Source organism: Glandiceps talaboti, chromosome 3 (genome assembly GCF_964340395.1).
Source record: "Glandiceps talaboti chromosome 3, keGlaTala1.1, whole genome shotgun sequence".
Classification (NCBI taxonomy): Eukaryota; Metazoa; Hemichordata; class Enteropneusta; family Spengelidae; genus Glandiceps; species Glandiceps talaboti.
Genome location: NC_135551.1, coordinates 26,149,347 through 26,169,642, shown reverse-complemented (window position 1 = coordinate 26,169,642; position 20,296 = coordinate 26,149,347).

Genomic DNA, 20,296 nt, shown 5'->3' with positions numbered 1-20,296 from the left:
GAATGCTGTTTACAAGAAATGTCCGTGTAGCGATGCGTGTTTATATTGCACCCGTGTGTACATGTTATCAAATTACACGTAGAATAAAATTTTGCCATAAAGCCTTACTTACAATCGTATTCATTACACTAGTGTTTGGGCATGAGGGTATTTAATCAACCAATCAACCAACCAATCAATCAACCAATCTTATATGCAATATATTTACAACGAAGTTTGGACGTGACTCGGCTGAAGTACAACTGTTACACTTCCATCTGGAAATTTCTTGAAAAGTACAAATAATATGAAAATAATATCTCTTCAGTTGTTAGCACTATTTTAGTATTCATTTGCATTCACTTTGAAATGCAAATAATTCCAGGATGGACGATTTTTAACATTTTAGTTGCTTTATTATATAAAGGTAAAATAAATAACTCGATTGATGTAAATGGAATTATAGAATTGTATTTCATATATTTATATTCCAAATTAGTTACCATGATTAATAACCGCCTGAATATACACAAACGTTGTCGAAAATAAGTCCCATTGGGTAAAAGGTAGGTTAATGAAATGTTTAGTGTATCTGAACAAAATGATGTCCTCGAAGACGTTCAGGTATTCGACACAAACATTTCACCCCAAAAACTTGAGAAATGGTGAGTTAAAAGATACTAGCATACTTACTAACACAGTCCTCCAATTGTTTGAAATGCATACTTGTTCAATGGCTTGCGTTCTAACTATGTGCGTATACGTACATGCTAATTGCTAAAGAAACATTAGAATATGCCATTAACATTAATGAAATTCGTACCTCCTCCGTTGGGATTGTAAGACATGTCTAGGGAATTTAGAAATAGAACACACAAAGGGTGACCTCAAAATTATGTTCCTAGAATGTAATTCGTATTGCCTTGCAAGACAAGCGAGAAAATTAGATATATCATACATAATCCGAAATTGACCCATTTTACGGATTTACAACGGGAGAGAAATCAAACTATATAATATGATAATTAAAATATAATTCTCGAGTCGAATTCTATCCTCATCGATGGAACCCATGTTATCATTCATACCAATACACCCGAAATTAGTATTGCTATGTTCAGTGCTGGTGTTCATGCGTCTGGCTCAACAAATTCCTAACGATATTGCCACGTAATTTTCATAATCTGGCTCAACAAATGTTACAATAACATTGTTACTTTTCATCCGATCATCCGGGTCAATTAATCAACTTAGAAACATTGTAAATTATTTGTTCTGATAAGGCCATGGCTGTTTGTATAATTTGGCAACTTATATTGACGCCAATGACGTATACATCTGCGTTTACTGTTTCACTATACATTATTTGGTGACGACCTGCTTGTGTAATGGTACAGGATATAGCAGATTATTGTTCATGATCTCTCTCTGTTTGATACAATCATGCAGAGACAAATCTAAGAAATTATCATTGTTACACTCTAAGATATCAAGATTGTAATTTCATGCTACATTTAGTCCGAATAAAATCAACTAATTAAACGTACTGCAACGAGACACGCGGACGCCAATGTCTTGATGTCTGTATTTGACCTCTGCATGGTGGTACGTTAATTCATTTCATTTAGACAAAATGCAGCAAGGAATTAAATTCATTATTTTGTGAACAGCATGTGCAGGTTGTATCAAGCAGAGACGCTGAATGGTACCTTGAAATGAGCTGTAGTTTATGCAAAGATAGTAAATAAATTGATATCACCAAGCAAGACGACAATCTGGTTCTAGTGAAATGGTTGTTATAATTTGTTTAGTTTCATTTAAACTTCAATGGATATACGTTGTTACACTACACATTATTTGACAACGATCTGTCAATATTATGGGAATATATGAAAAGAAAGTAATGTGCGGAATCAATGATGAATGATTTCAAGCAATACTAGGTTTTTGTTGGGTCAGGTTGTTGCCGAACCAGATTCCGCTTTGTTTCTGAAAAAAAAACTAGCATGAAATATAACTACAGCACGGATACACTGGCTTCACAGATACATGTGTAAACGTATCGACTTTGCTCAAAAAGCTTCAACTGGTATTAACTTGTAGATTATGAAATGTGAGAAAAGGACTTACCTAATGTCAAAGAAAATATTTCACAGGTTAAATGGCATCCATTACTCTGCACAGAACAAGAATATACGACCAGAGATAATAAAGGCAAGTCAATGTGTACTAGTGAAGACTATATACACCGTGTCAGCTGGTAGCCGCAGTGTTTACATAGCGGGCTGTCGAAGGCGGCCGAGTTCATATGTGCGTTTAAAGAGCGTATCATGATGGTATTTTGATATCAACCCTTCAATCCAAGATATTATGTATGCAGGCTAAGGCCTAATAAAACAAATTGTGTGGTTCCGATTACACTCAATTTAAAAATAGGTGGGGTAGGCAGATTTTTTATTTATTTTATTATCTGTATTTTTTTTCTGTGTGAGTGTTTACGTTATCCATGTTTTCCAAATGATCTCTGTGTTGTTTATTTCTTTCTATCAGATGTACAGCCATTACAGATTGGAAGAACAGTTTTATTTTGTGTTTTCAAGTTGATGTCAGTTTCTGCATCCACTATATATTTCTCGTGAGACTTCACACAATTTTTGCGATTTTTTTTTTTCGAATACGTAAAAACACATTAGGGTCAGCGGTGAAAAGCTCGGTGGGGTCAGGTAACGGGAACCAAACAATTATTTTTTTACTCCGTCATTTTAATTACATTATGTAGGGTAAACATGTAATACTCCGCCGTTTTTAATTACATTATGTAGGGTACACCTGTAATACTCCGTCGTTTTTGATTACATTATGTAGGATACACCTGTAATACTCCGTTGTTTTTAATTACATTATGTAGGGTACACCTGTAATACTCCGTCGTTTTTAATTATATTATGTAGGGTACACCTGTAATACTCCGTTGTTTTTAATTACATTATGTAGGGTACACCTGTAATACTCCGTCGTTTTTAATTATATTATGTAGGGTACACCTGTAATACTCCGTTGCTTTTAATTACATTATGTAGGGTACACCTGTAATACTCCGTCGTTTTTAATTACATTATGTAGGGTACACCTGTAATACTCCATTGTTTTTAATTACATTATGTAGGGTACACCTGTAATACTCCGTCGTTTTTAATTACATTATGTAGGGTACACCTGTAATACTCCGTTGTTTTTAATTACATTATGTAGGGTACACCTGTAATACTCAGTCGTTTTTAATTATATTATGTAGGGTACACCTGTAATACTCCGTTGTTTTTAATTACATTATGTAGGGTACACCTGTAATACTCCGTCGTTTTTAATTACATTATGTAGGGTACACCTGTAATACTCAGTCGTTTTTAATTACATTATGTAGGGTACACCTGTAATACTCCGTCGTTTTTAATTACATTATGTAGGGTACACCTGTAATACTCCGTCGTTTTTAATTACATTATGTAGGGTACACCTGTAATACTCCATCGTTTTTAATTACATTATGTAGGGTACACCTGTAATACTCCGTCGTTTTTAATTACATTATGTAGGGTACACCTGTAATACTCCATCGTTTTTAATTACATTATGTAGGGTACACCTGTAATACTCAGTCGTTTTTAATTACATTATGTAGGGTACACCTGTAATACTCCGTCGTTTTTAATTACATTATGTAGGGTACACCTGTAATACTCCGTCGTTTTTAATTACATTATGTAGGGTACACCTGTAATACTCAGTCGTTTTTAATTACATTATGTAGGGTACACCTGTAATACTCCGTCGTTTTTAATTACATTATGTAGGGTACACCTGTAATACTCCATCGTTTTTAATTACATAATGTAGGGTACACCTGTAATACTCCGTCGTTTTTAATTACATTATGTAGGGTACACCTGTAATACTCCGTCGTTTTTAATTACATTATGTAGGGTACACCTGTAATACTCCGTCGTTTTTAATTGCATTATGTAGGGTACACCTGTAATACTCCGTTGTTTTTAATTACATTATGTAGGGTACACCTGTAATACTCCGTCGTCGTTTTTAATTGCATTTTAGAGTATACCAGCAATATTTTAATGCAATAAGTGATGTGATAAGAACAACAGAATAAACATATTCTATCATTCAGTTCAGTTCACTTTTTTAATTAAGTACGTTTTGTTCATGTTCTTCCTCGACAACGTTAACAACCATAAAATGTATAAGTAAAGTATAAGGTCTGTGATCGCGTCAATGTTGCCCTGGTGACTCCATAATTCTTTTAACAAATATAACTGATTTAGTTAGCTTAGCGAGCTTGCGAATGTAAAATATATATTTAGATAATAACAGCATTATGTTTTTGAACATATCATAATCAATGAAATTCAGCTAGAGATTCCACGGACAACATATCACATCTAAAGACTAACACAAATGTAATAATGATTCAGTTGCCATGGTACCTACTAAACGTGAAGGGGAGAGGGGTGGTTTCATCATATGCATTAATTTGTATAGACAAGATGTCTGTGTTTGTATGTGTCTTAGAGATCGAAATATTAAATACAATGTAGTTGAATACATACGCGTATGTATGTATGTATGTATGTATGTATGTATGTATGTATGTATGTATGTATGTATGTATGTATGTATGTATATGTATGTATGTATATTCAGAAAATACATTGAATGGTTTTCAAACTAAAAATTAGTCTCATGGTTTTGCTATTATTTTTTCAATACGAATTGTCAACATTATAATAAATGTCTTTAAGTGTCATGAATTTCTACTAATTATATTAATAATTAGGTCTTCACATTGTAATTTTGGATTTAAATCTTGTAGTTTAGGTAGGAAATATCAACATAATGTTTTATTTCATAGGGCCACATGGATGAGGATCGAATATTTATTTTTAATTTTTTTAATTCATAAAACAATTTTATCATGGCTTCCTACTTGACAAATAAATGTGAAACAACATATGTCAAGTGGACAAGTCTGTACGTGTTTGTAATTCAATACATTACAAAAGATTAATGTATAACATTTGTTATTGTACGTACAATAACAAACTTTACAAATGTTAAAGGTTTTTTTTTTTGCGCTGTATTGAATCACAAATACAGACTTGGTCTATGTTGTTTCACATCGATTTTTTTCAAATCGGAATCCATGATGAAATTGTTTTGTAAATTAAAAAAAAAAATAAATAAATACCCAATCGTTCTCCATATGACCATTTTATAACAACCTTGTCACTTTTACATGCCTATCCAATAATACATCAATTAGTACTCTTCTTTTCATATCATGTTTGAACGAATTACACATTTAACAAGATAAATCACTTACTTATTCCACTTATGGTATTTGAATTTTTTAAAATTATTTCGCAATATACGACATATATTGATAAGACTAGAATCAGACTACATCATTCTGTTGAATCAGATTCGAAGTATCGCCCTACACATACGATAACTGCTTGAGTCTTAGAATCCCTTCCAGTTATCCTTTAGGCTATACTCCTGAAGTGAACGGTTCTCTGAGAAATAATTTAAACCCTATTGTGACATTCATTAGTAATATGAATAACACAGCCCTCATGAATAATTAACGTTCTTCAAAACTGCTCGTTTAAATGACTATTCACTTATCGGGTTTGATGGAAATTCCTGCTTACCTTGCCACTGCAGTCTTGATGGAATCAAGGTTTGGTCGAAAGTTTACGATTTTTGGTGCCTCTCTTCTCTGTTCATCCTCAGCAATTGCTACAACGTTCTTTCCGATTACTGTTTTTGACTTGAGCGATGCAAATCTACGGCGTTTGCCTCCATTTTTATATATAATTACCTCCCGTAGGCGGTATTAAAGTTGCCGATTCAAGTTTCAACTTTTCCGAGCTTTTTCGAGTTTCCAGGTTGCCGATTTTGAATTCCCCTTATGCTTTTGAAGCCAATTTTCTGGCAGAATTTGACATTTGACCCTTAGTTTCTGGCTGAAAGGTATACTTTTAACCCCTAGTTTTTTATTTTAAAAAAAGTTCATGCTTGTTGTACTTTGAATCCGCCATTACCCACCCAAGTATCCCACCCCAATTGGGGACAGCATTGACTCGACCCTGATGGTGAATATCATGGTCACGTGGCACATTTGCCATACGTCGATGTATTTCACGAAAGTTGAACCCAAGTTTACATTCACGACATTTAAAAGACTCCATGTATGCAGGCAATGATCTGCAATATCGATCGATAAGTTAGTTGTATACAGGTTTAATACTGAGCCGAAAACAGCCGATCATCATATCCCTGTGGCAAAACATGGCTGCCTGAGTCGTACTTCCACATTGCCAATGATATAGACTCTCTCACAGTCCTCGGAGCTTAACTTTACTAAAATTTAAGCTAAACGAATTATTTTGTATGTACCGATACCAGCTATATAATAACCGTACTCGAATATCCTTGTACTGTGCGCCCTCATCGATCATGATAGGGATAATCATTCGTTGACGTGTGACTGCAACGCTCCGTGTTTTCGGGAAGCCCAAGGACTGTTAAGACTTGTTCAAATTTAGCCAAATAATGTAGTAGATAGGTTACTCAGTTAATCATAGAGCACTGCTACTTTCCTCTATGTCTGAAGAATACGCAAAACATCTCCGATTTACACTTCTAAAGAATACGTCAGACAACTAATTTTAGTTGTGAGAGAATATCAGGGGACAAACACTACGATGTGGTGATAATACCTCCAATTTGAGTGAGGGCGCTGTATTCTCAATTTCCTGTTTGCAGTCTGGAATGGCCTGTTTAACATTGTCTCGTTAATAAGTACTTTGCATCTATTCACTGAAATCGTGACCCACTGAAGGACATATTTCTCTGTCGTTCGTGCATCGACACAATCATGGTCGTTTATTAACATTCCCGAAGGGGATTCAAATAGCTATTACCATTATCGTAGAATACTGAAATACAAAATCAATTTCGTTGCTATGAAAAGTTGATGTGTACAACCGATCATTCTCTTAACGTATCGAAAAAGAGGTTTATCAAGCGCTGTGTCGACAAATATCGGAGCATAGTATTTCATATAAATCTTACAGATAGAAGGCCTCTCTCACCAACGCCAACAGAGTATGAATTATATTTCAATGTCAGTTTTAAATCGTTTAGACTCATCTCTTTTTCGTTTTATCTATCGTGTCTCTGCTTTATACATGAAAAGTACCGCCAATCTCTGCTACAGGCACGTCTATACTATCAGAAGAACACGAGTATAATAGTGATAGTTAACGCCAATGGAGGTTGATACTTAGTATGCTACAAGACTAGAAGAAATATTAACGAATTGCCAATAGGTAGACCAGTTTGCTAGAATCGACATAACCTTCACTTGAGCGCATTTAGTTAAACGTGGGTATTGTGGTTCACATGTAGATCAAGTTTTAGTTTTGGTAAAAAGTCTGATTTCAACTATTTTGTTTGATAGGTATTTCACTATATCTGCGCAGGTGAAAATGGTATTTCATCTCTTGCATGTTACATGTTTTCCATTTCTAGGTACAATATGTATTAGAGAGTGTTAGAAATCGTAATGGTCAACTCTAACTCTCTGTCTGTCTGTCTGTCTGTCTGTCTGTCTGTCTGTCTGTCTGTCTGTCTGTCAGTCTGTTTGTCTCTCTGTCTGTCTGTCTGTCTGTCTGTCTATGTCTGTCTGTCTGTCTGTCTGTCTGTCTGTCTGTCTGTCTGTCTGTCTGTCTGTCTCTATCTCACTCTCTCTATGCCAACATATGATAGATATGGTTAAAATTCATGCAAATGTCCCCAAATAAAACATCGTTTAAATATAACACATTTAAGGGAAAGATCCTTGCCTGTGAATATGGCAAGTACCCTCAGATTAGTGTATGCAAATTTCAATATGGAAATAATAAGACCAATAAATTACAAATGTTCGACATACTTTGACATGAAGCTGACAGTATAATCTATATACATGTGTATATGAAAGTAATCAAAAGTATTAAGTCTGGTGTCGCGGGTATCATAAATGTTATATTTTTGCACACTTTCATAAAATGTAATTTATATTCTAACAGAGCTAGTATGGTTTCTTGAGTTTAAGTTATTAATTTTGATTAGACTTTGTCGATTAAAGAATTACATCATCAAGGCATGACGTGAATGAGATATTTTTCCTAAACAGTCGAACGTCGTTGGTGTCGCTCTTATAAATGAGGTTTTCGCAATTTGTATATCAAAAGTTATGTTTGTTCAAATACACAAAATGAACGATTCTGTACGCAAATAACGCTTGCCAGTTCCATTATTTCGTTTGAATAATTTTGCATAGTTCTCACCTCTAATGCATTTACAGGAACTTCGCCACTGTTTCGTTTGTTCAACTTTTTATGACTTCTCATCACTTTTGACCACACGATAGGGTTGGTTTCAGGCTTGTAACGGATAGCGTAAAGCTTTTGAAGAAAAATACACACAAGTACAGCATAGCTTGTTCCACAAAAACCCAAAGGCGATTGTTTTGGACCTCATGTGATATCCTGGTGGAAAGGAGAAAAACGTTCCGACAGCAATAATCCATATAAGTATGAGGGCAACAAGCACAAAGAACAAGAACTTTGGCTCACCAAAATTGTCTGCACACTTTCTGGTGCGATATGAAGTAAAAAGTCCGATAAATTTTAGAAGAAAATTGTACGAGAATGCAATTGTAACTGGAGGAAAATCAGTTGGGTCTTTTAAAACACAGTCAATGAAGATAATCCCTTCTGAACGACTTTTTTTTTTCAATAGTGGATTTGTTGTCACCCACGCTACGCTGATCACAATTTGATTTAAGGCTAACGCAGAAATGACCAACGTTCGTTTGAGGGCGCTCTTTATAGCTGTATTCTTGTTCCAATATGTCTCAGATGTCAAAATCACTAATACGAGTAAAGCAGTTATAGGCAGATACATAAGCAACTTTATATACCCGCAAATTGCATCCGAAGTGGGTAACAATTGGAACAGCGTTAACGTTGCTAAGAAACATACCACATTTAAAGTCATCACTGGTATCAAATATGCCTTTGCGCGTGCGTTCACGACAATGGCTAAAGTGAAAGAAAATTGCAATTATTTTCGCAAAATTTCATGAAAAATGGGCCATGGTAATGTTCGCTTGGCTTCAAGACGGCCATCAAGACGAAAATGTAAACATGTATCACGAAGGTCAATTCAAGCAAAAATACCGGGGTAAAAAGAATGAACGATTGGCCAAGACTCGTCTACATCCGATGTTAAACAGATTGACCCAACATAAAATAACTTTACAGAAAGGTAAAAGTTCTAAAATCTACAAATCACATATTCATCATTGGACCTACATGTGTACAACATGTACATTTTTAGTCTAGTTCCTGACAACCGTACGTGTTCTGATTTTACACTACGTTATTCCAAGTTCACACATTTATATTACACATTTGTATGTACCATTTATGCAAGTCTCTGTACTAAAAGGTCATGCGAGTTCATCATCTGTGGCAGACTTACTCAGCTGTTAGTGATGTATTCTAGTGTCCTTGAAGACAAGGAAGGGCAATCAGGAGAAAATAAGAATGTTTGCCTATTGAGGTAAAGTGACTCCCCTCATACATCAATTGTAAAGAAATTCATGACAAACAAATTAGAACAATTGATGGCTTTACAGAAATCTATCAAGTGTGTCAAAACTAACAGATACATGCACTTGTAATGTTAGTGAAGGTAAGTAAATAAGTGAGTGAATGGGTGGGTAGGTGGTGCCGGGGTGGGTGAGTGAGTGAGTGAGTGAGTGAGTGAGTGAGTGAGTTGTTGTTGTTGTTGTTGTTGTTGTTGTTGTTGTTGTTGTTGTTGTTTCTTTAATCCTCCTCAAAGAGAAACATTACAACTCAGTTCAGAAATATACAAATAAAGCAATAAATAAGTGAATATAGAGCATGACTTCATAAGTCATTCAAACGATAAACTTAACGATTTTATCTTGAATATTTCCTATTTGTTCGGTTTCTAAAATTGATACTAACTATCTTCTAAAATATTGATAGTGAAATTGAGTTCGTTTAGGTTGTACAAACGTCCAGATTGATACACAATTCACAAATTAATGTAGAAATATATCAGTCAATAGGTAAGTATAAGAATTGATTACAAATGTAACATGACATCATAAGTCAATCAAAAGTCTCAGCATGTGTTTATAAACTTAAAGACTGTATCTTGAAATATTTCCCATTCGTACGGTTTCTGAAAGTGGTTTTTGCTATATCTTCTAAAATACTGATAGTAAAATCAACTTCATTTAAGTTGTATAAAGTAGAGCCAATTTAAAGTTGATATTATCAAAAAGAGTTGACCAGAAAACGTGTCTTAGTACAGCCATATTACGACATGAAGGCAATAGATGAGTTGGGTAATCTCCAACAAGCTCTTGGCATTTAGTACATTCAGTTTTTTCCTTAAAAAGCTAGGACTTTCATTATTTTGTAAACTATTGGCCTGTATTGAGGAAACTTACGTGATTGGAAATACAGATGAAACGGTACAAGGCTCTGATGTAATTGAGAGAAGAGTAATAATTCGTCTCTACTATCTAATCTCTGTCTCCAAAGATTGTACTCGTTTTCATTAATGGCTTCCTTTGTGACAATGGTTTTCAGGAAAGTAGCTTGTTGTACAGAATTCGTCGAGGAAGCATGAAAGATTGTATTTTGACAAAATGCCCATAACATCAGGAATGAAACTCTGACATTTTTAACTGAAGAAAGTAGATATATGTTTTCCTAGTCGACGAATTGTCACTATTGCGTAGAGTTCCAAAAAAGGGGTAATTTGCAGTTATCAATACCAGCTTCTACTGACATGAAACCTAGAGCACCTAAAGTTAAATCTGTTGAAGTTCTAGGAGGTAGACCTTGAATAACTTTCGCAGCGTAGCGCAGACACTTTTTATTTCAAGCAACTTTTACCAACACATCCCGTCATGGTAATAGCCGTACGAGGTAGACGGAAATTTTTCAACTGTAGATCGCTAAAATGTGATGGGTTGCTGGTAGTAGTAGTAGTAGTAGTAGTAGTAGTAGTAGTAGTAGTAGTAGTAGTAGTTGTTGTTGTTGTTGTTGTTGTTATTATTGTTGTTGTTGTTGTTGTTGTTGTTGTTGTTGTTAATTTTCAACCATGCGCAACATCATCGCTTGCCACTTTCCTTCGTTCACCTTAACTTTCGGGCATTGTTTTAGTATTAGTTTTGTTTAGTTTAGTTTTTTATCAAAGCATTTGGAACGATATCCACAGGAAACGAAGTAGTGAGATGATCTTGGCACATATAGTATGATCAACAGCTTAATGTGAACCTTAAAAATGTAAAAACCGAACTCCAGTTCCAGTCTGCTGAAACTAAAATCACGAGGGGAGAAACTTTGAGAAACCTTGCACACCTGAGTGCATCAGAGGGCACTCTCCGAGTACATTCTCTGTAACATGAAAACGATCAGAATTACTGTTAAGTTTTCATGGAGGCACGGCTCAGCTACTGTGGTAGAAAACCCCAAGTGTAGGTCGCCCTGGCAACCATTTTCTGCTAAAAAAAACAAGAACTCGGTGCCAGCTGATGCTTACTATAAATAGCTAAAAATGTTAATGAGCGAAAGTATAGCCTAGAGGATTCCAAGTCTTAGACCCTGGTTTATGATATTAATGAGTTTTTAAACAAAGTGACAGTTTGAGGGCAATAATCTATTCTGAAGTCACTATGGTGACCTCACAGCTGACCTGACTCAACAGACATATCGATGAACTGCACTAAAATTAGTATACATACTAAACTGTCATGTCATTGACAGTAACTAAAATAGGAAAACCATCAAGTCACCCCATTAAATGTACAGAAATTCTATGTACTTTAAATGTGCACTTGCACTTGTGCAACAAGTGGATGACATTATTGTAAATCACAACAGGAAAAGGAAAACAGTCAAATAGTAAATGCTGTGCTTACTAAGGCTGTAATGGATTGTATCCCCCACCAGGATTTGAGGAAGTAAATGACCATTGTGCCGTTATAGGTTCATGCCAGTAGTTATTGTGACCTGTCTACGAAAATGTAACAAAATTATTAATTAATAAAAACGATATGATACGATACGATACAATACAATACAATACAATACCATACCATACCATACCATACAATACAATACAATACAATGCAATACAATACAATACAATACAATACAATACAATACAATACAATACAATACAATACAATACAATACAATACAGTACAGTACAGTACAGTACAGTACAGTACAATACAATACAATACAATACAATACCCAACAAGTCATTGGAATGACATAGTCCCCGCTATGATTGGGTTTTAAGGAACTGGCAGTTTATTTTGTCATTTTCTTGATATCACTACTCTGATCACACAACAACACTTGTGAACCTAAATCAAACAGACTTAGATATGTTGTGTCTGCTCGCTGGACATGGAACATGCCTACTCATGTTGTGTCTCCTCATTGGACATGGGACATGCCTACTCTTCAAGATGACATGATGGAATAAACCATTCAACAATAAAGGATGGGTTGGGTATGGGGGGGGGGCCTGTTCAAGCATGTCTGAGTTATGGCTTTGGACATGGAAAATTCGCAAACAAAATGACTGCCAGGCAGCCATATTGGATCGTATCATGATGAAAATGGATATGCACATATATGTCATAGAACACTGTCCTAATACCAACTTTGAATGATATCTGTTCAAGCATGTCCGAGCTATGGCTTTGGACATAGAAAATTTGCAAACAAAATGGCTGCCAGGCGGCAATATTGGATCGTATCACGACAACAATGGATATGCACATGTATGTCATAGAACACTGTCCTAATACCAACTTTGAATGAGATCTGTTCAAGCATGGCTTTGGACATGGAAAATTCGCAAACAAAATGGCTGCTAGGTGGCCATATTGGATTGTATCACGACAACAAAGAATATGCACATGTGTGTCATAGAACACTGTCCTAATGCCAACTTTGAATGAGATCTGTTGAAGCATGTCTGAGTTATGGCTTTAGACAGGAAAATTTGCAAACAAAATGGCTGCTGGGCGGCCATATTGGATCGTATCATGAAACAAATTGACATGCATATGTATGCCATTGTATGTTGCCCCTGTACCAAGTTTGAAAACAATCGGTCCAGGCATCTCCAAGAAACGGCTCTGGACGGACGGACGCACGCACGCACGCACGCACGCACGCACGCACGGACGGACGGATGCACGGACAGACGGAACCCAATCCATAAGTTCCCGTCGCGGACGGGTACATTATTGCCAGCTCTTTTAAATTTCCTTCTGTTAGCAGCTAAGAGATACATTTATATGAGTTGTTGAGTTGTTGTAATGGGAAATTACCCGATTTTATATCATTTAAACCTTTTGTACACAGAATACAAAAAAACTTAGTTTTTTATTGCGAACCGTAACAACAAACTAGACTATATTAAAGCACTTAAAATATGGGGTGATTTTCTATAACACCTTGGTCCAAATGATTTGTAGTTAATTGTAATCTTTACTTAAATTACTTTCAATCTCTTTGTTTTTCTTCTTTGTTATTCAACTTCTGGCTGCAATAAAAATCTTGTTAAATAGTTACAAAGAAACACCAATCGAATGATTGACTATGGCCCACCATTCAAATGATTGAACGTTGTTGACCGGCTGTCCGTGCAGTTTACCGATATATTGTGTTTAAATGGGGAAGTACTCACTGCCACTGCTGCTTCAATCGTCAGTCTGTTTCATTTATAGACTATAACGTTGAATTAGCCGTCCAACTAGTTTCTTCCTAATCCATCTCTACCAAAAGGTACCGTACCGTCTTCGAATGTGTGTAGAATTGAACTCACAACAAAACGTTCATATCTGGTTTCAACGAACGCCAAGCTAACGACTTGGTTGGTTTTATTAAATGACCGATCCCCGTCTCCGACACCTTTGATGGGCATAAAACTCAGCCCAAATACATTTCAAAGTTTACAAAAATCCCAACCCAAATACATTTCAAAGTTTACATTAATCTCTATTCTTAGAGTATGGCGTATTCTTAAGTCTTATGAAAGACATTACCTGTGGTTCAATATCCAATCACCTTGTCTATCTAGCTAGATTAATAATAAAAGTTTATATCTCGAAAACCGTGAAATAGTTGTGCAATATTCATACTTTTACAGAAAAAATAAGTATACGATGAAGTTTTAAAAATAACACAACGTCTTATTAAACTTGCTGATGCTTCAATTATACCTGGTATACACAATTCCGAAATATGTGATGTTGAGATGTGGAAGACTTATGTTGTTACGTACCAGAATATCACTGTATTGTACAAAGTTTAAATGCATTTTGTCTTCATTTCAGAGTTCATGATGAAAATTACCACATGTCCTGAATGGAATGAATTTAGCTCTGAGACTAGTAACAACTGTAACCCATCAAATTCAAACACTTGTAATGCGGTTTTCGATAATTTCATGATTTTCACAGGTGTCAAAATCTGGCGTTTCGGTCTGCTTGAATTGCCATAGGGTACTTAGTTCGTTGAAGTAGAGGCCGAGATAAAGACCCGTTCCATCATCTGGGACACCGTCGACAGAAAACCTACCACCACTACCAATAGTGCGTGCTGTTAGTGTAGGATATAAAAACAAACAGCTGAGTAAAAGTGTCAGCAACAGTCTCATTGCATAATCTTCATCGTAAACGTAAATATCATAAAAATACCAAATTCCACGCCACATATTCAATATAGCAAAAGAGCTGATAAACCAGAATAAATCTTCAAAGACAAGCTGCAAAATTTTGGATATCTTTTTCATTTTGCGGGAAATAATGGCACAAGGGTATTGGATTATGTAGACAAGGATGGTGAGTGAATATCCTATAGTCAGAGACATATAGGTTGAAAACTCAAAGTTATCTGGCCAAAGAATGTTGTCCATAAGGACCCAGACCCCCCTCCAATATGAAATGACCAAATTTTGAATTACAACGTATGTGTAGAGGACATCCAGTATGTACTTCACTTTCTTGGTTGGATCGTTTCTATCGATGCTGCACATGGTGTTGTATTCGAATATCTCCACAACGTGATCGGTGATGATCTGCGCTGGTAGAAAAGCACAATTTTTACTTCCACGGGTGAACAATAACAGTACACCCGGCACAGCTATAGACAGAGAGATTGATAGATATCCGACCCCAGTATAGTAATCCAGTGTTGTCCAGACTCCCCTCCAGTGACTTATGACTGCAAATCCTTGAATGAGTAAAAAGAACTTGGTGTATACGTACCATCGGGTGGTCTTAAATGGAAATAATCGAATATGTATATTCTGTAGTAGGTTGAACGTCAGAGTTAGTAGCATTCCAATACCAGCAGAGGTCAGAGCACTTGCACCAGGTAAATCCGGTAATAGATGGACGTCCAATAAACCCCAAATACAACGCCAACTGGCTACCACTACAAAAACAAGCAAAGTCAGGCACATGCAGACGTCTGCTACTAACAACAGTGGTATGGGGAGGTGCACAGGCATTGCGTGATGGCTTTGAGGTACAGATTACTGTGTCTTCAAGCTGATATGGAAGTGTTGACACAATAACAATCGCATTACGCTAATCACTACTATGATTTATAGAGTTGAACGGTTAAAGTAAGGATAGTTCTAACGTTGCACTCTAGCACTCACACTCTCATACTTTCGTACGGGATCGTTCAGGTCCAAGTCGGGAATTAGTCACGACTGATCTGAGAAGAGATTTCGGCTTGCCAGAATCACCTACCGGAGTGCTTCTGGATGTTTTAATTCTCATCTTAAGTATACTTCGAATACAATGGAATTTACACAACAACTAAAAATAGAAAATCACACCATAAGATCACGCCATCATAAATAATATTAGATACTTTTCTTTAACCAATCATTTGCATTTCAGTTACATCATGTTTGCAGTGCGGAATGTTGGTGGTCACGGGTGGTGGTGGTAGGTTTTCTTTCGATGGTGTCCCGGTGATGGTACGAGGCTTTATCTCAGCCACGACTTCAACGAACTAAATACCCTATGGCAATTCCAGCAGACCGAAACGCCAGATTTCAACACCTGTGAAAATCACGAAATTATCGTAACCCGCATTACAAGTGTTTGAATTTGATGGGTTACAGTTGTTACTAGTCTCAGAGCTAAATTCATTCCATTCAGGACATGTGGTAATTTTCATCATGAACTCTGAAATGAAGACAAAATGCATTTAAACATAAGTCTTCCAAATCTGAACATCGCATATTTCGAAATTGTGTGTACCAGGTATTATTGAAGTGTCAGCAAGTTCAATATGACGTGGTGTTAATTTTAAAACTTCATCATATAATTTCATTGTTCTGTAAAAGTATGAATAGTGCTCAAATATTTTATAGTCTTTGAGATATAAACTTTTATTTCTTTTAATATTAATCTAGACAAGGTGATTGGATATTGAACCACAGGTGATGTCTTTCATAAGACTTAAGAATACACCATACTCTAAGAATAGAGATTAATGTAAACTTTGAAATGTATTTGAGTTGGGTTTTTAGCCCCTCAAAGGTGTCGGAGAAGGAGATCGGTCATGTAATAAAACCAACCAAGTCGTTAGCTTGGCGTTCGTTGAAACCAGATATGAACGTTTTGTTGTGAGGTCTATTCAACACACATCCCAAGACAGTATGGTACCTCGTGGTAGAGATGGATTGGGAAGAAACTAGTTGGCCGGCTAATTCAACGTTATAGTCTATAAATGAAGTAGACTGACGATTGAAGCAGCAGTGCGAGTGAGTACTTCCCCATTTAAATACAATATATCGATAAACTGCATGGAAAGCCGGTCTACAATGTTTAACATTCAACCATTTGAATGGTGGGTCACAGCCAATCATTTGATTGGTGGGTTACATCCAATCCAAGCTACGCACGTACATCGTCCATAGAGCAATGGCATCTACGATCTGAGTGAATTGTGTAATCCGTTTACAACTAATTCATAGTATTCCGGTTCGCATAATATTTGTGTTTACATGTCAGATGGCCTTTATATAACAGTTTAAGAGTGGAATTTTCACATTTTCAAATTGTTACTGTACTACTATTGAAATCAACAAAATCAACCTCTAATTAACATGTAAACTGTCTAATTATTGATATTTTATTGTATTGTATTGTATTGTATTGTATTGTATTGTATTGTATTGTATTGTATTGTATTGTATTGTATTGTATTGTATGGTATTGTATTGTATTGTAATGTATTGTATTGTAATTTATTGTATTGCATTGTATTGTATTGTATTGTATTGTATTGTATTGTATTGTATTGTAATGTATTGTATTGTAATTTATTGTATTGCATTGTATTGTGTTGTATTGTATTGTGTGTTGTATTGTGTGTTGTATTGTATTGTATTATATTGTATTGTATTGTTTTGTATTGTATTGTATTGTATCGTATTATTTACATCAATCAATTATTATGTCATATGTTATAGAGCCCTTTTCCAAGAGCCATTCTGAAATAAACGGAGCAATTGCAAGGGTTGATCCTGCACATTCCAAGTAAGACAATTTAACAATTCGATAATGATAACTCCACCACTAACAAGAAGACGACGACGACGACGACAGAACAAACATGAAGCACACTTCTAGGTTATTTATGGTAATGTTACCCCCCCCCCCCCATATATCAATTGTGAAGAAATCCATGACAAACAAACAAATGAACAATGGATGGATTTACAAAAATCTATCAATTGTGTCAAAACTAACAGACACTCGTACTTGTAATGTCAGTGAAGTTACCCGACCATGGAAATGACCCAAGTGAGTCAGTCAGTCAGTCAGTCAGTCAGTCAGTCAGCCAGTCAGTCAGTCAGTCAGTCAGTCAGTCAGTGACTGAGTGAGTGAGTGAGTGAGTGAGTGAGTGAGTGAGTGAGTGAGTGAGTGAGTGAGTGAGTGAGTGAGTGAGTGAGTGAGTGCATGTGAGTGAGTGAGGGTAACATTATATTCTAGTTACTGACGACCGTGTTTTACACTACGTTATCTTCCCACATTACGTCTAGTCAATCTCGTTACTCTAGGCATTACATCAGGTTAAACCCCATGAGTGAATGTGAGTGAGTGAGTGAGTGAGTGAGTGAGTGAGTGAGTGAGTGGGTGAGTGAGTGAGTGAGTGAGTGAGTGAGTGAGTGAGTGATTTTCTGCAGAAAATTCAGATACTCAATAAATTGCGATATGTAAGAATACGTTGGTACTTTTCAATCTGTTTTACAGTTTTCCTATTCCTATGGTGATTTACTATAATATATTTCACTTGTTGCATAAATGCAAGTTTATATTTCAAATATATAGAATTTCTGTACGTTTGATGGGGTTGGAGTAAGCACTTGATGGCTTTCCTATTTCAGTTACTGTCAATGACGTGACAGTTTAGTATGTATACTAATTTCAGTGCTGTTCATCTATATATTTGCTGAGTCAGGTCCGGAGCTGTGAGGTCACCAAAGTGACTTCAGAATAGATTATTGCCCTCAAACTGTCACTTTTTTGTGTAAAAACTCATTAATATCATAAACCAGGGTCTAAGACTTGGAATCCTCTAGGCTATACTTTCGCTCATTAACATTGTTAACTATTTATAGTAATTAAGCGTCAGCTGGCACTGACTTCTTTTTCAGCAGAAAACGGTTGCCAGGGCGACCTACACTGGGGTTTTCTACCACTGTCAGAAGTTGAGTCGTTCTGCCGCCATGAAAACTTAACAGTAATTCTGGTCGTTTTCATGATACAGAGAATGTACTCTATTGTCAGAGAGTGCCCTTTGATGCACTCAGGTGTGCAAAGTTTCTCCCACATGATTTTAGTTTCAGCAGACTGAACTGGAGTACGATTTTACGTTTTTAAGGTTCACATTAAAGCTCTCTTCACTGTCTCTCTTTCTGTCTCTCTCTGTCTCTCTCTGTGTCTGTCTCTCTGTCTGTCTCTCTCTCTCCAGCTCTCTCTCTGTGTGCAAATAACTTAACTTAACAAAACAAACTTTTTGAGTTCCTAGGTTACAGGTGAACAACTGTATAGAGGGAGAGAGAAAGAAAAAGAGCGTGGGACGGACAGACAGACAGACAGACAGACAGACATACATACATACATACATACATACATACATACATACATACAGACAGACAGACAGACAGACAGACAGACAGACAGACAGACAGACATGGTGTGGTAATTATGGTCTATTACATATGTTACTGCTTTGGATATGCGGTTTGGCAATGTGACCTTCCTGTTCTCTGTCGATGATATTTGCACAGTTCTAATCGATGACGTCATACATTTTTGCGACCTGTGATAGCGGAATTGTTGAATACTAATTATTATTAACCAGTTATTTAATCTGCGTAAAGTAGGTTTTCTGTCGTAAGACATGGTATTTACAAAATTTGCCATGGTGGTGCTCTACTTCCTGTGTATGTATACCTAGGTTACTCAGTTAATCATAGAGCACTGCTGCTTTCTCCTCTATGTCTGAAGAATACGAAAGACATCCCCGATTTACACTTCTACAGAATACGTCAGACAACTAATTTTAGTTGTGAGAGAATGTCAGGGGACAAACACTACGATGTGGTGATAATACCTCCAATTTGAGTGAGGGCGCTGTATTCTCAATTTTCTGTTTGCAGTCTGGAATGGCCTGTTTAACATTGTCTCGTTAATAAGTACTTTGCATCTATTCACTGAAATCGTGACCCACTGAAGGACAGATTTCTCTGTGGTCGTCGGTGCACCGACACAATTATGATCGTTTATGAACATTCCCGGAGGGGATTCAAATAGCTATTATCATTATCGTAGAATACTGAAACACAAAATCAATTTTGTTGCTATGAAAAGTTAATGTGTACAACGTATATAAAAAGTTACTCAGAGGTTTATCAAGCGCTGTGTCGACAAATATCGGAGCATAGTATTTCATATAAATCTTACAGATAGAAGGCCTCTCTCACCAACGCCAACAGAGTATGAATTATATTTCAATGTCAGTTTTAAATCGCTTCTCGTCTCTTTTTCATTAATTTCGTTTTATCTGTCTTGTCTCTGCTTTATACA